This window comes from Gossypium hirsutum, chromosome A10, assembly GCF_007990345.1.
Source record: "Gossypium hirsutum isolate 1008001.06 chromosome A10, Gossypium_hirsutum_v2.1, whole genome shotgun sequence".
In the NCBI taxonomy this organism is placed as follows: Eukaryota; Viridiplantae; Streptophyta; class Magnoliopsida; order Malvales; family Malvaceae; genus Gossypium; species Gossypium hirsutum.
The window spans coordinates 94,056,692-94,070,749 of record NC_053433.1 but is presented as its reverse complement, the minus strand read 5'-3'; the positions used below and the strand labels follow the sequence as shown (position 1 = coordinate 94,070,749).

The window sequence follows — 14,058 nt, the reverse complement described above, 5'->3', positions numbered from 1 at the left end:
CTTTGGCTGCTGGAATTTGCTATTTTTAGCAGCAACAATCAGCTATAAAAGCCACCCCTTGCTGATCATCCAAAGCAGCACTCCACATCATTCTCTCATTCCCTCTCTCACTTTCCTCTCATTTCTTCCATTCCATTCCCTCTTGTTCAAGTGCCGATTTCTTCTCTTTGGAAAGAGGCTCTCATTAGCCATTTGGAGCAGCAATTTAGGTGTTCATAAGCCACCTTGATAGCCAAGGCTAATGAAGAATGAAGAGTGGAGCAACTAATCAAGCCACGGAGAAACACCGGATTTGCTTCTTGTTCCCTATCTCTTTAAATTTTGTTGTTGTTTTGACGAACGTGGTTATGAATATTTATGCTATTGAAATGGTTATTTTAATCAATTCAGATTAAATGATGTTTGTGTTGGGTTGATTATATGCTGCCTGCTTGAATTGTTAAAATAATGTTTATACTGTTATAAGCCTCGGTAAGATGCTTGATTAAGTAAAATCATGCCTAAGTTATTCTTGTGTTACGACTGTGAGGTAACTAAGAATTAATTATTTAAATGGATTGCAATAGTAATTAGTTGAGACAATACTTAATCAGTGCATGTTTATTCTTCTAAGGTAGCTGAAGGTTAAATTAGCAATGTATTTGGCGATATTATTGCGTTGCATAACTTGCAAGATTATTGTGATTAAATTGTTTCAAGGTAGGGATATCTTGTTACTTCACAAAGTATTTTATATGCTTATTAGATTTAAGTAATCGTTTGAATTGACATAGGGATATGCAAGAGATTGGTTCAATTTAATGAGTATGTATGTCCAATAACATGTTTTGCATGCTAAAATCTATTTAGTCGATTGAATTGACATAGAGATATGTCAAGAGATGAATGGATTTTTGTATGTAAATTTGTTCATAAGTTAGCAAATTACCGGGTTGCTGTGAATTTATTCGTAACAGTATAAACATGAGTTTAATAATTCTGAGATCAAGAAATATAATTAATCCAACACAAATATGTTACATTGATTAAATCTTATTTGAAATCATGCACTAGAACTCGTTTGTTTTATTTTAATTATTTACTTAGTTTTTAAATAGTTTTTGACCATCTTTTAAAATCAAATTATTTTACCTCGCCAAAGTGTTTTACAAATACTTTCATTAATAATTCTTTTTACAGTCCCTGTGGGTACGATAACTCGACATTTACTTGTCACTTTATTACTTGTTGCGATTGTGTACACTTGTACATTTTTTCGTCGTTCCAAGTTTTTGGCGCCGTTGCCGGGGACAGTTTTAAAAAAAGTCATTATTTGTGAATTTGTTAGTCATACATTTTGGTTTATTTTTCTGTTTAATTTTTAACTTAATTAATTTTTCTTTGAGAATTTCAGGTGTTTATGAGTATTGACCAGATTATTGACTTACTACCTGTAGACCCTGAGATTGAACGAACTTTCTGACAGCAAAGAAGACAAGCGAACCAGAGAAGGACTGAAGGAATGAATTTCGAGAATATGAATCAAGGAAATGGAGCAAACCTTGCTCAAAATCCTATCCTTATTGCTAACAATAGGGATAGAGCCTTAAGACAATATGCTGTGCTAGTATTTAACTATCTTAATCCGTGCATTAGGAGACCTGAAATCGAGGTACAACAATTCGAGCTGAAGCCAGTCATGTTCCAGATGCTTCAGACAATAGGCCAATTCAGTGGAATGCCTACAGAAGATCCTCATCTGTATTTAAGATTATTTATAGAGGTGAGCGACTCTTTCAAATTAGCTGGAGTTTCCAAAGATGCATTACGATTGAAGTTGTTCCCGTACTCACTGAGGGACAGAGCTCGAGCCTGGTTGAATTCGTTGCCACCAAACTTAATTTCTACATGGCAAGAGTTAGCTGAAAGATTTCTCATGAAGTATTTCCCGCCTAGTAAGAATGCTAAGTTGAGGAACGAGATTACTGCTTTCCAACAAATGGATGATGAATCCTTGTATGAGGCATGGGAACGAAACAAAGAACTACTAAGGAAATGCCCTCATCACGGAATCTCACACTGCATCCAACTTGAAACATTTTATAATGGTCTCAATGCTCACAAGAGGATGGTAGTGGATGCTTCTACTAACGGTGCTCTCCTTTCTAAGTCTTATAATGAGGCTTACGAAATCATCGAGAGGATTGCCAGTAACAATTATCAATGGCCGACCAATCGATCCACGTCAAGAAGATGAGTTGCTGGAATACATGAAGTGGACGCTCTCACTTCACTTACATCTCAGGTATCTTTAATTTCCTTAATGCTTAAGAATCTTACTACTAATGGGTCTAATAGTTTTGCAGCCCAACCACCTCACCAATTTGAGAGTATAGCCTGTGTTTATTGTGGGGAAAGACATTTGTTCGAAAAATGTCCATCAAACCCCGAATCCATATATTACATGGGTAACCAGAACCAAAATCGAGGAATGCAAGGATTGCAATCCAACTTTTACAACCTATCATGGCGAAACCACCTAAATTTTTCCTGAAGTAGCCAAAGGGCTGGAACCAGTAACAACTAGTCCCAACCTAGACCAACTCGGCCGCCTAGTTTTTCCTAACAAGTTAAAAAACCAGCTCAAGCTGAATTATCCAATAGCTTAGAGAGTTTATTAAAGGCATACATGGTGAAGAAAGATACCTTAATTCAAAGCCAAGCAGCTACATTGAAGAATCTAGAAAACCAAATGGACCAGCTTGCTATTAAACTCAAGAACCGACCACAAGTGCTTTACCTAGTGATACGGAGAATCCAAGAAATCCGAGGAAAGAACATTGTAAAGCGTTGACATTGAGGAGCGGAAAGACAGTAGAGCCCAACACTATCGAAGCTGAAAAGTAGCCAGCTGATGCTCAAGACTCAGAGAAAGTTCAACCGAATGTTGAAATTCCAGTTACACAAGAACCAAAATCTGTAAAACTCGACAAGGTAATTCCAGAACTAGCTAATTCTGATCAACTAACGACTCTGCTAGATGCAAAATTGCCCCATATAACGAATCAACCATTTCTAGTAAAGAAACCTCCACCACCCTACCCTCAAAGACTTCAGAAGCAGAAGTAGGAAATCCAATTCAAGAAATTCCTAGACGTACTCAAGCAACTTCATATCAACATCCCGTTGGTTGAAGCACTTGAACAAATGCCGAATTACGTCAAGTTTATGAAGGATATCCTGTCCAAGAAACGAAGACTTGGAGAAATTGAGACGGTAGCTCTAACGAAGGAATGTAGCGCATATTTTCAATACAAACTACCCCCAAAGCTGAAGGATCCTGGATGTTTTACCATACCTTGCAACATTGGAGCAACATATTATGGTAAGACATTTTGTGACTTAGGTGCGAGTATTAACTTGATGCCTATGTCAATATTTAGAAAGTTGGGGATAGGTGAAGTTAGACCTACTACGGTTACACTTCAACTAGCAAATCAATCCTTAGCACATCTAGAAGGAAAAATTGAGGACGTATTGGTATGTATAGATAAATTTATCTTTCCTACTAATTTTGTTATCCTAGACTTTGAAGCAGATAAAGAAGTTCTGATTATCCTAGGAAGACCGTTCTTAGCAACCAGAAGGACCCTTATAGATGTGCAGAAGGGCGAGCTTACGATGCGTGTTTAGGATGATCAGGCAACATTTAATGTTTTTAAGTCTATGCGATTTTCTGACACAATTGATGATTGTTCTGTACTATCCGATTTAGAGGATTTAATAGTGGAAAAGGAGCTCAACTATGTTGAAGATTCATTGGAACAAATTCTGACATCAGATCCTCCAAATGATGAAAAAGAGGATGAATATTTAGCTTTGTTAGAAGCTAATGAAAGGGGGTTTAATCTGCAATCCCGCTTTGAATCTTTGGAGTTAGAGAAAAGGGAGTATGCCCAACCAAAAGTGTCAATCGAGGAGCCACCTAAGTTAGAACTGAAGGTACTACCCTCACATTTGAAATATGTTTATTTAGGTAACGCTTCTACTTTGCCTGTGATTGTTTCAGCAGAATTAACTACTGAGCAAGAAGAAAAACTCATCTTAGTGTTGAAACGATTCAAGAAGGCTATCGGATGGACCATAGCCGATATCCACGATATTAGTCCATCTGTATGTGTGCACAAGATTATCCTAGATGATGGCAAAAAAGGGACGATTGATGGAAAACGAAGACTAAACCCCATCATGAAAGACGTGGTGAAAAAGGAGATTATCAAGTGGTTAGATGTGGGTATCATTTATCCCATCTTAGACAGTTCGTGGGTAAGTCTGGTCCAATGCGTGCCAAAGAAAGGAGGTATCACAGTCGTAGAGAACGAGAATAACGAGTTCATACCAACTAGAACAATTACGGGATGGAGGATTTGGATCGATTACCGGAAGCTGAACAAGGCGACTAGGAAAGATCATTTTCCTTTACCGTTCTTGGACCAGATGCTGGATAAACTCGCTGGGTGAGACTATTACTATTTTCTCGATGGATACTTGGGATATAATCAGATTACAGTAGCACCATAATATCAGCACAAGACAACTTTCACCTGCCCGTACGGTACATTTGCATTTAGACGCATGCCATTTGGTTTATGTAATGCACCTGCTACATTTCAAAGATGTATGTTGTCTATTTTTACTGATATGGTTGAAAAGTACTTGGAAGTTTTTATGGATGACTTTTCAGTGCTCGGAGATACTTACAATGATTGCTTAGCCAATCTAGCTAAGGTACTAAGATGACGCGAAGAAACAAACCTAGTACTTAACTGGGAAAAGTGCCATTTCATGGTACGAGAAGGGATTGTTCTAGGGTATCAGATAGCAAGACATGGAATCGAGGTAGATAAAGCAAAGGTAGATATTTTCGAGAAACTCCCACCTCCAACATCTGTAAAGGGTGTTAGGAGCTTCTTGGGTCACGCCGGGTTTTATCAAAGATTTATCAAGGACTTCTCCAAAATTGCTAAACCTTTATGCAAATTATTGGAGAAGGACACGACATTCAAGCTCAATGATGAATGCTTAAAGGCTTTAAAGGATTTGAAGAGTCGATTAGTTACGGCACCCATAATTGTCACACCAGACTGGGATCTACAATTTGAATTAATGTGTGATGCAAGCGATTTCGCGATAGGAACTGTCATAGGCCAACGAAGGAATAAAGTTTTTCATCCTATCTACTATGCAAGCTGGACTCTTACAAGAGCTCAACTGAACTATACGGTAACAGAAAAAGAGTTACTTGCTATTGTATTTGCTTTTGACAAGTTTCGATCTTACCCTGTAGGTACCAAAGTAACTGTTTATACGGACCACTTGGAAATCAAGTACTTACTTGCCAAGAAAGATGCTAAGTCGAGACTAATCCGGTGGGTGCTTCTGCTTCAAGAGTTCGATCTAGAAATTCAAGATTGAAAGGGAGTAGAAAACCAAGTAGCAGATCACTTGTCCAGATTGGAGCCTCAAGAAGGGAATTCTCCTATTATACCAATTCAAGAAACGTTTGCAGATGAACACATACTGAAGGTAAGTCATGTCCATAGTACTCCTTGGTTTGCTGATATTGCTAATTATTTAGCTTGTGGTTTGATGCCAATTGATAAGACTTATCAACAAAAGAGGAAGTTTCTTCACGATGTTAAGTACTATTTCTGGGAAGAGCCATATTTGTTTAAAAAGTGTGCATATCAGATGATCAGGAGATGTGTGGCAGAAGATGAAGTACAAAAGATTTTATACCATTGTCACTCAGCTCTGAGTGGGGGACACTTCGGAGGTACTTGTACAGCGGCCAACGAATTGCAAGCCGGATTCTTTTGGCCAACACTATTCAAGGATTCATACGCGTACGTAAAGAATTGCGACCGATGTCAAAGGGTTGGAAATATCACGAACAGAAATAAGATGTCTCGAACAAACATCATTGAGGTAGAATTGTTTGATGTATGGGGTATTGACTTTCTTGGTCCTTTCCCTCTGTCTTTTGGTCACAAGTATATATTGGTAGTAGTAGACTATGTGTCCAAATGGGTCGAGGCTGAAGCTTATCCAAAAAACGATGCTAGGGTTGTAATTAAGTTCTTACAGAAACACGTGTTCACAAGGTTTGGAATCCCAAGAGCTATAAATAGTGATGAAAGGCCCCATTTCGTGAACAAGTGGTTAAGATGGTTATTAGACAAGCACGGAGTGAAATACAAGGTTGCAACAGCTTACCATCCGCAGACGAATGGGCAAGCTGAATTGGCAAATAAGGAAATCAAACGTATACTTGAGAAGGTAGTCTACCCAAACCGAAGTGATTGGTCCAAAAGGTTGGATGATGCTTTATGGGCTTACAGAACAGCATACAAGACACCTCTAGGGATGTCACCTTACAGGTTGGTCTTTGGGAAAGCATGTCATCTACTCGTAGAGTTAGAGCACAAGGCTTACTGGGCTCTTCGACAACTCAACTTGGATCCTAAGCTTGCTAAGGAGAAACGGATGCTCCAACTCAATAAGCTAGAGGAACACCGTCTATTCTCCTACGAAAATGCCAAATTACTCAAGGAAAGGCTTAAGAAATGGCATGACAAGCACATTTGAGTTCGAGAATTTGAAGCAGGTTAGCGAGTTTTGTTATTTAATTCTAGACTAAAATTCTTTCAAGATAAGTTAAAATCATGTTGGTCCGGTCCATTTACGATCTATCGCGTCTATCCATACGGAGTTATCGAGCTCCAAGGTAAGGGAGGTAATTTTCAAGTTAATGCTCAGCGCCTGAAACACTATTGGGGAGATAAGATTGAACAAAATGAAATTTCGTTCATTTTATCGAATGTTTAAAATTTTCTTATTCTCCGTTTTAATAAAAGATTTAGAGCATATTTGTAGGATTAATATGTTTAAATAAATTTTGTTTAGGAGATTGAAACTTAAGTGGGACCGCTTGTGACCCCTCCAACCTTTCCTAGGAATTGATTTTAACATAATTTTCCTAAAAATTATTCTCTAGATAGAGATTTTAATTTTTGATTTTTCAAATAAAAAGGTCAATTTTGACCCGAGTTTTAAATTGTGACTCAATTTCAAAATTTTCATTAAGTCTAGGGACTTAATTAAAGTATTTTTAAAATTTGGTTGCTCTTTTCGTAAATAATAAAAACTAGATGCCTCTTTTTGTAAATATTTCCAAAAGGCTTTTAGAATAAATGTTTTTTTTAGTTTAAAAAAATTGATAATTATTAATATATAATTATACCCGTTATAATATATATTAATTATTATCAATTTTAGGATTTTATTTGATAAGTTTTTACTAAAGATAATAAGATGATAATCTTTAATAAATAATTATATCTATTATAATTTATATATTAATCTTTATCAACTTAGCATAGAATTAGGATTAATTTTATTTTATCTTTGTTTAAAATAAATTAAATAGCAATTAATAATTTAATATGCTTACATCTAATTATTAATTTTTGTTATCTTCATATAGGATTAGAACTTAGAATTTTTTTTAATTAAATTATTTTCAGAATTCTACTCTAATTCCTATTTCTCGCCCTATAAATACCACCCATCTTCCCATTCAGCTAACACTTAAAACCTGAAGCACCAAAATACCAAAGTGCTAAAACCCTAAGCAACAGCAGCACCGAGCAGTCGGCTCCATCGCACGTACATCTCGCGCACCCAACGCGCGCGTTGCCTCAAGCGGCCCCAGCCTCAGATCACGCCAGGCTTTCACCCCGTGCCTGGTACCGGCCCTACGCACCATCCTGTGCATGCCCAGGTCCTACTTGCTGCCGAACGCCCATGTGTTGATTGCTTCCAGCCTTGCTGCGCATCACTGCTCCCAAACGTACCACGCTCGCAAACCCTAGCTTGTTGTGCGGGATTCCTCTTCTATCCACCCTAAGCCACAAACCCTCCAACTCTTCTTTTTAATTCTTATCTTTTTTATTATAATTAATTTCTAGAGTTCTTATGTTTTTACAAAAAAAAAAGTGGTAAGACCTAGCCTCTCTTAATTTTTAAAATTTTCAATTAATTGAATTATTAATAACTTTTATTAAATTTTATTGAGAAACTAATTTTTCCATCTTATGATCAGGTTAAACATGCCTTGTAAGAGAACTCGTGCTTCCGCTCAAATTGATGAAACACAAAACAAATTCCACTGTGAAGACGCCAAAGTGAAATATGAAAGTATCTTCAAAAATCAACAGATGTATCCAGAAAAAGGCTTCACTTTAAAGGAGAGAAACTACCAAGACTTTATGGCACGTATTTGTCAAGTTGCTGAAACCCTCAATTGGGAGTTGTTTTGTGAAAAGAGACCTAGTGTGGATGAGGAACTAGTTCGTGAGTTCTATGCAAATTTAACTTCAAGCGAGACGACAGAAGTTCCAGTTCGTGGAATCAAGGTACCGATAAATTCAAATGCTATTAATGAGTTCTTTGGATTACTAGATTTCGAAAACGATGAATACTCCATATTGATGAGCAATATCAAGCCTGAAAATTTGCAAGAAATTTTCGAGGAACTGACAGTTCTAGGTTCTACATGGACTGTGTGAAAACAAGGAATCCACACTTGTCGAAGAGAATATTTGACTCCACTCACGAAGGTATGGTTTTACTTCATCCGATTCAGCCTTATGCATAGCTGACATGGGACTACGATCTTATTAGAATGAATGGTCTTATTGTACTCGATCCTAACTAGTAAGACCATCGATGTGGGGAAGATCATCTTGAGGGAGATACCGAATTGTGCCATTAAACGCTCTGGCCCTGCTCATTTCCCCTTTACAATAACAATTCTATGCTTGAAAGCTGAAATTCTTGCAAATGTAAGGAAGACAGGTATAGCCAAGGCACAATCACGGATTGGGACCTTTACCGAGTAGCTGGAGACTCAGTCCTACAGCAACGAATTGAAGTAAGTGAGGAACCGGAGGACCCTGATGAAGAAGAAGATCCCACGATGAAATCATTCGAAGTCCTTGAAAAGGTAGAATCAGTGGAGCCAGAAGCTGCTGAAACTTCGATGTTTAGAGCTCAACCACCTAGCCTAGACCTTCAAGATGAGCTGTCAAAATTGATGGACTTAATGCAACATATGTAATGGCAGCAACAAGCCTACTGGAGATACTCAAAAATAAGGGATGACTCAATGAGAAGTGCTTTTAAAAAAATATACAATGACCAGTTTATTTTTGTGCCTGAGTTTCCAGATTGTATATTTGAACCATGGAGTCCATTATCAAAAAAGGAGCGAAGTGATTCATGCAAAGGTGATAATGATGGAGCAAAAGATGAGTCAAATTCAGAAGGGACTGCAAATAAATAAAGGGGGGATCTTGACTTTACTTTATTTCTATTCTTAGGTCATTTTAGGATTAAGTTTACTTCGGAAACTTTTATTTTTTTATTGCATAATAAAACAAGAGAGGAAAATCACTAATAAAATGTGAGCAAGTCACAAAGTATAAAGTGTGGCAATATATATATACATGTCTAGGATTGGATTTAGAAATAGCTTGGTACTTAAGCAGTCAAATTGACTCACCTCCTCTTTTCTAAAATCCTAGCTAGTGTATAGCATCTGTTCACTTTAAACAATTAGGACATTGTTCATTTTAAGTTCGGGGGACCAAAAATTTGAATTATTTTCACTCAGAATAAAATTCTTCTTTTAAATTATGATTAGGATATTTTGTTCAAAAATTTGATTTTTGTTAAGTATGCTCAATTTGAGTATGAATAAAGTTTTATTATTTCAATAAATTATTATGTTAGCTTAATAATGACATGAATGTATTTTTTAATAGAGCATGCAAATTCGTACCATAAAATTTCTAGTCTTTAGGAAATTTAGGTATGCATGAAAGTTTAGGTCTTTAGAATTGACTTAGTAGTTTCTTGAGGCAAAATCCTAGGGAGTATGGAACGTTGGAAATGATTTAGGCAACTATTGTTGTGCTGTTTGAGCCTTTCAAGCCCACCATGGTAAAATTTTATCCTTTGAAACCTAATTTTGAGACTATATGGCCTAATTTTATTTCGACCCTTACAATAATTAGCCATTACTTTTCCCTTAATGATCTTAAAATTGTCCCAAACACTAGACTCAGTAATATTCAAGATGTACTTCAAAAATAAGTTTGGGGGAGTTGAAAGGAAGTATCGATTGCTCGAGAATTGCAGTATACACAGTAAGTACTCGTGATTAAAAAAGAAAAGAAAAGAAAAGAAAAGAAAAGAAAAGAAAAGAGAGCACATGTATTTGAAAGAGATGTACAAAAGAGCATATGAAAGTCAAGTTGGTGTATTGAAGGTGGAAATTCCGAAGGTTCGATTGCTCTGAGTCAGGGTTTTTAAACCAAAATTTATCCATCTTTCACATACCCCTAGCCTAGCCACATTACAATCTTGATAAAAAGACCTATTGATTCAAAATCCTAATGCTACCTACATTAGTGGAGAGAAATTGCTAAGATCAACATATGAAGACATAAGTTAAGCTTAATGATTGCAGCTTAGTCTTGAATAAAGGACTAAAAGTCAAATTAGTAAGGGTTAACATGTCTTTGTTGCAAAAGCATTTAGTCTAAATTTTGCTATTATAATAATTTGTTGAATTTAATTTGAATGATATGTATACTTAAGTAGAATAACTATCAGATTTCTTGTCTTTGAGCATAAGTATTCTAAATTCATAATTTTGGGAAAAATGTTGTTCTAAAGGAATTTTTCAAAGGTGTTTCCGAGAAATTCTTTTCAAAATTTGTGCATTACTCGGGACGAGCAATGAATTAAGTTTAGGGGTGTGGAAACAAAAAAATTTATATATTTTTTCATACCCATTTTTACTTAAATTCATGCAAATCCAGTTAAATTCTTGTCGAAAAATAATTAAATATTATAAAATAATTAAATTGCGTTAAAAATATGAACATGGTGAATTTAGTTAATTTTATACTTAATTTTGATTAAATTTTGACTATTTTCGATAGATTCGCGCATAGGGCGAAAATTGGCTCGGCTGACACTGCTGAAAGCACAAAATCGAGAAGCAATTTGAAGTATCGAGGCATGTTAATTTTCAGCCTAAGGCGGTCCAGAAATGTGTATTAATTCATAATTTAATTAATTTTACTTTATTCCCCGCTTAATTTGGGTTAAATAAGTTATTTTTAATTAATTATGGAGAAAGGGTCCAGTTGAACCCACATTGAGTAAATTGAACCAGCCACTAAATGGGCAGCCCAGAACCGTCTATATGCTAACCCAAATCAGCATTTTATCTGATTAAATATGCCTGCAAAAAGGCCCTCAAAATACTTCCAAATTGCATTGAAACCCCACCTTAAATTATGGCTTTGTAGATTTGCCCTAAGCTTAATGTAGCAAAGTTGAAACTCTCAACTTTGCCATGTGTGTGGTCGGCCAAGGGAGGGCTCTTTGGCTTCTGGAATTTGCTATTTTTAGCAGCCACAATCAGCTATAAAAGCCACCCCTTGCTGATCATTCAAAGCATCACTCACTTCACATCATTCTCTCATTCCCTCTCTCACTTTCCTCTCATTTCTTCCATTCCATTCCCTCTTGTTCAAGTGCCGATTTCTTCTCTTGGGAAAGAGGCTCTCATCAGCCATTTGGAGCAGCAATTTAGGTGTTCATAAGCCACCTTGATAGCCAAGGCCAACGAAGAACAAAGAGTGGAGCAACTAGTCAAGCCACGGAGAAACACCGGATTTGCTTCTTGTTCCCTATCTCTTTAAATTTTGTTGTTTTTTTAACGAACGTGGTTATGAATATTTATGCTATTGAAATGGTTATTTTAATCAATTTAGATTAAATTATGTTTGTGTTGGGTTGATTATATTCTGCCTGCTTGAATTGTAAAAATGATGTTTATACTGTTATAAGCCTCGGAAGATGCTTGATTAAGTAAAATCATGCCTAAGTTATTCTTGCGTTACGACTGTGAGGTAACTAATGAATTAATTATTTAAATGGATTACAATTGAAATTAGTTGACACAATACTTAATTAGTGCATGTTTATTCTTCTAAGGTAGCTGAAGGTTAAATTAGCAATGTATCTGGCGATATTATTGCTTTGCATAACTTGCAAGATTATTTTGATTAAATTGTTTCAAAGTAGGGATATGTTGTTACTTCACAAAGTCTTTTATATGCTTATTAGATTTAATTAATCATTTGAATTGACATAAGGATATGCAAGAGATTGGTTCAATTTAATGAGTATGTATGTGCAATAACATGTCTTGCTTGCTAGAATCTATTTAGTTGATTGAATTGACATAGAGATATGTCAAGAGATGAATGGATTTTTTTATGTAAATTTGTTCATAAGTTAGCAAATTACCGAGTTGCTGTGAATTTATTAGTAACAGTATAAACATGAGTTTAATAATTCTGAGATCAAGAAATATAATTACTCCAACATAAGAATGTTACATTGATTAAATTTTATTTGAAATCATGCACTAGGACTATTTTGTTTTATTTTAATTATTTACTTAGTTTTTAAATAGTTTTTGACCATCTTTTAAAATCAAATTATTTTTACCTCGCCAAAGTGTTTTACAAACACTTTCATAAATAATTCTTTTTACGGTCCTTGTGGGTACAATAACTTGACATTTACTTGTCACTTTATTACTTGTTGCGATTGTATACACTTGCACATTTTTCTGTCGTTCCAAGGGGCTAGAGAAGCCTACCTCCATATGATGGATGCTTGGTACTGGGAGTTCGTTCGTACAAATCCGAACACTCCGCCTCCCCCACCTCCTTCGATTCCTTAGCCTGCCCATATGGCTCCTTAGGGAGTAGAAATGGTTAGGAGAGAAAAACCTCCGGTAGATAGAATTCGTACGCACGGGGCTGAGGAATTTCGGGCAAAAATTGATGATGACTGATGGTCGTGAAACTAACTAAAAATTCAACTTAAGGCAAGCATGCTTATCGAACAGTAGTATAGTTATGGTGAGACTGGAAATATCGTATCCACGAGGACTAAAAGTACTAGTAATTACTATCATTTTATTATCTAGCCTAAGAATTAAATGATGTTTTTAAACTAAACTAATTTTCTAATTTAACTAAGATTACAACAGAAATGAAAGTTCGAAAATACTTTAGAAAAAACCAATGGATAAGACAATACCTAAGAAAGAATCCACCTAGACTTCACTTATTACCTTTGACTTAGATGATTTATTCACTTGACTTATTCCGTAGAAATCCCTGATTTATGTTATTATCCCTTTCGAGACTAAAAACAACTGACTTTACTAGGTTGATTAATTGAAATCTCTTTCTAATTAAAACCCCTATTGTTGCATTAACTCGATCTATGGATTCCCTTATTAGATTTGACTCTAATCCGGCAAATTTATATCATCCTATCTTTAGGATTGCATGCAACTCTACTTAATTATGAGTGATCTACTCTTAAACAGGGACTTTTGCTCCACTGAATAAGCACATCAAGAACCTGAATTAATATCCTGGAATATTAAAGCAAGAATTAAAACTCACGATTAAGAATAAGAACAAGTATTTATCATATAAATCAAAGAGTAATAAGATTTGTCTTAGGTTTTCTCTCCCTTAGGTATTTAGGGAGTTAAGTTCATAATAATAATGGAAAACAGCTCAAAGTTTGGAAAACAACAAAACATAAAAAAACCTAAAGAACTTCTAGGAAATTGGATGGAAATCTTCAGTCTTGATGTAGATCTTGGCTCTGAGGTGACTCTGATGGCTATTCTCGAGTATTTTCTGCCTCTAACTCCGTGTCTCCCTTTTAATCCTCTTCTGGGGTGTTTATATAGGCTTTAGAATGCTTTAAAACCTTTTAATCCTCTTCTGGGGTGTTTATATAGGCTTTAGAATGCTTTAAAACCCTCAAAAGTGCCCTTTTCCGAATAGAACTAGACTTGGGTTCGACAGGGACACGGCCGTGTGCCATGCCCGTGTGTAGGTGCTC

At 35.9% G+C, this 14,058-nt stretch overlaps 1 non-coding gene across 1 annotated transcript; it reads right to left on the bottom strand.

The window, feature by feature from the left end:
• Nucleotides 1-1,945: 1,945 nt before the first annotated feature.
• Nucleotides 1,946-2,052, bottom strand: LOC121208856 (small nucleolar RNA R71). Its single transcript, XR_005903980.1, has one exon. It is a non-coding gene; the product is annotated as a small nucleolar RNA R71 (small nucleolar RNA).
• Nucleotides 2,053-14,058: the final 12,006 nt, after the last annotated feature.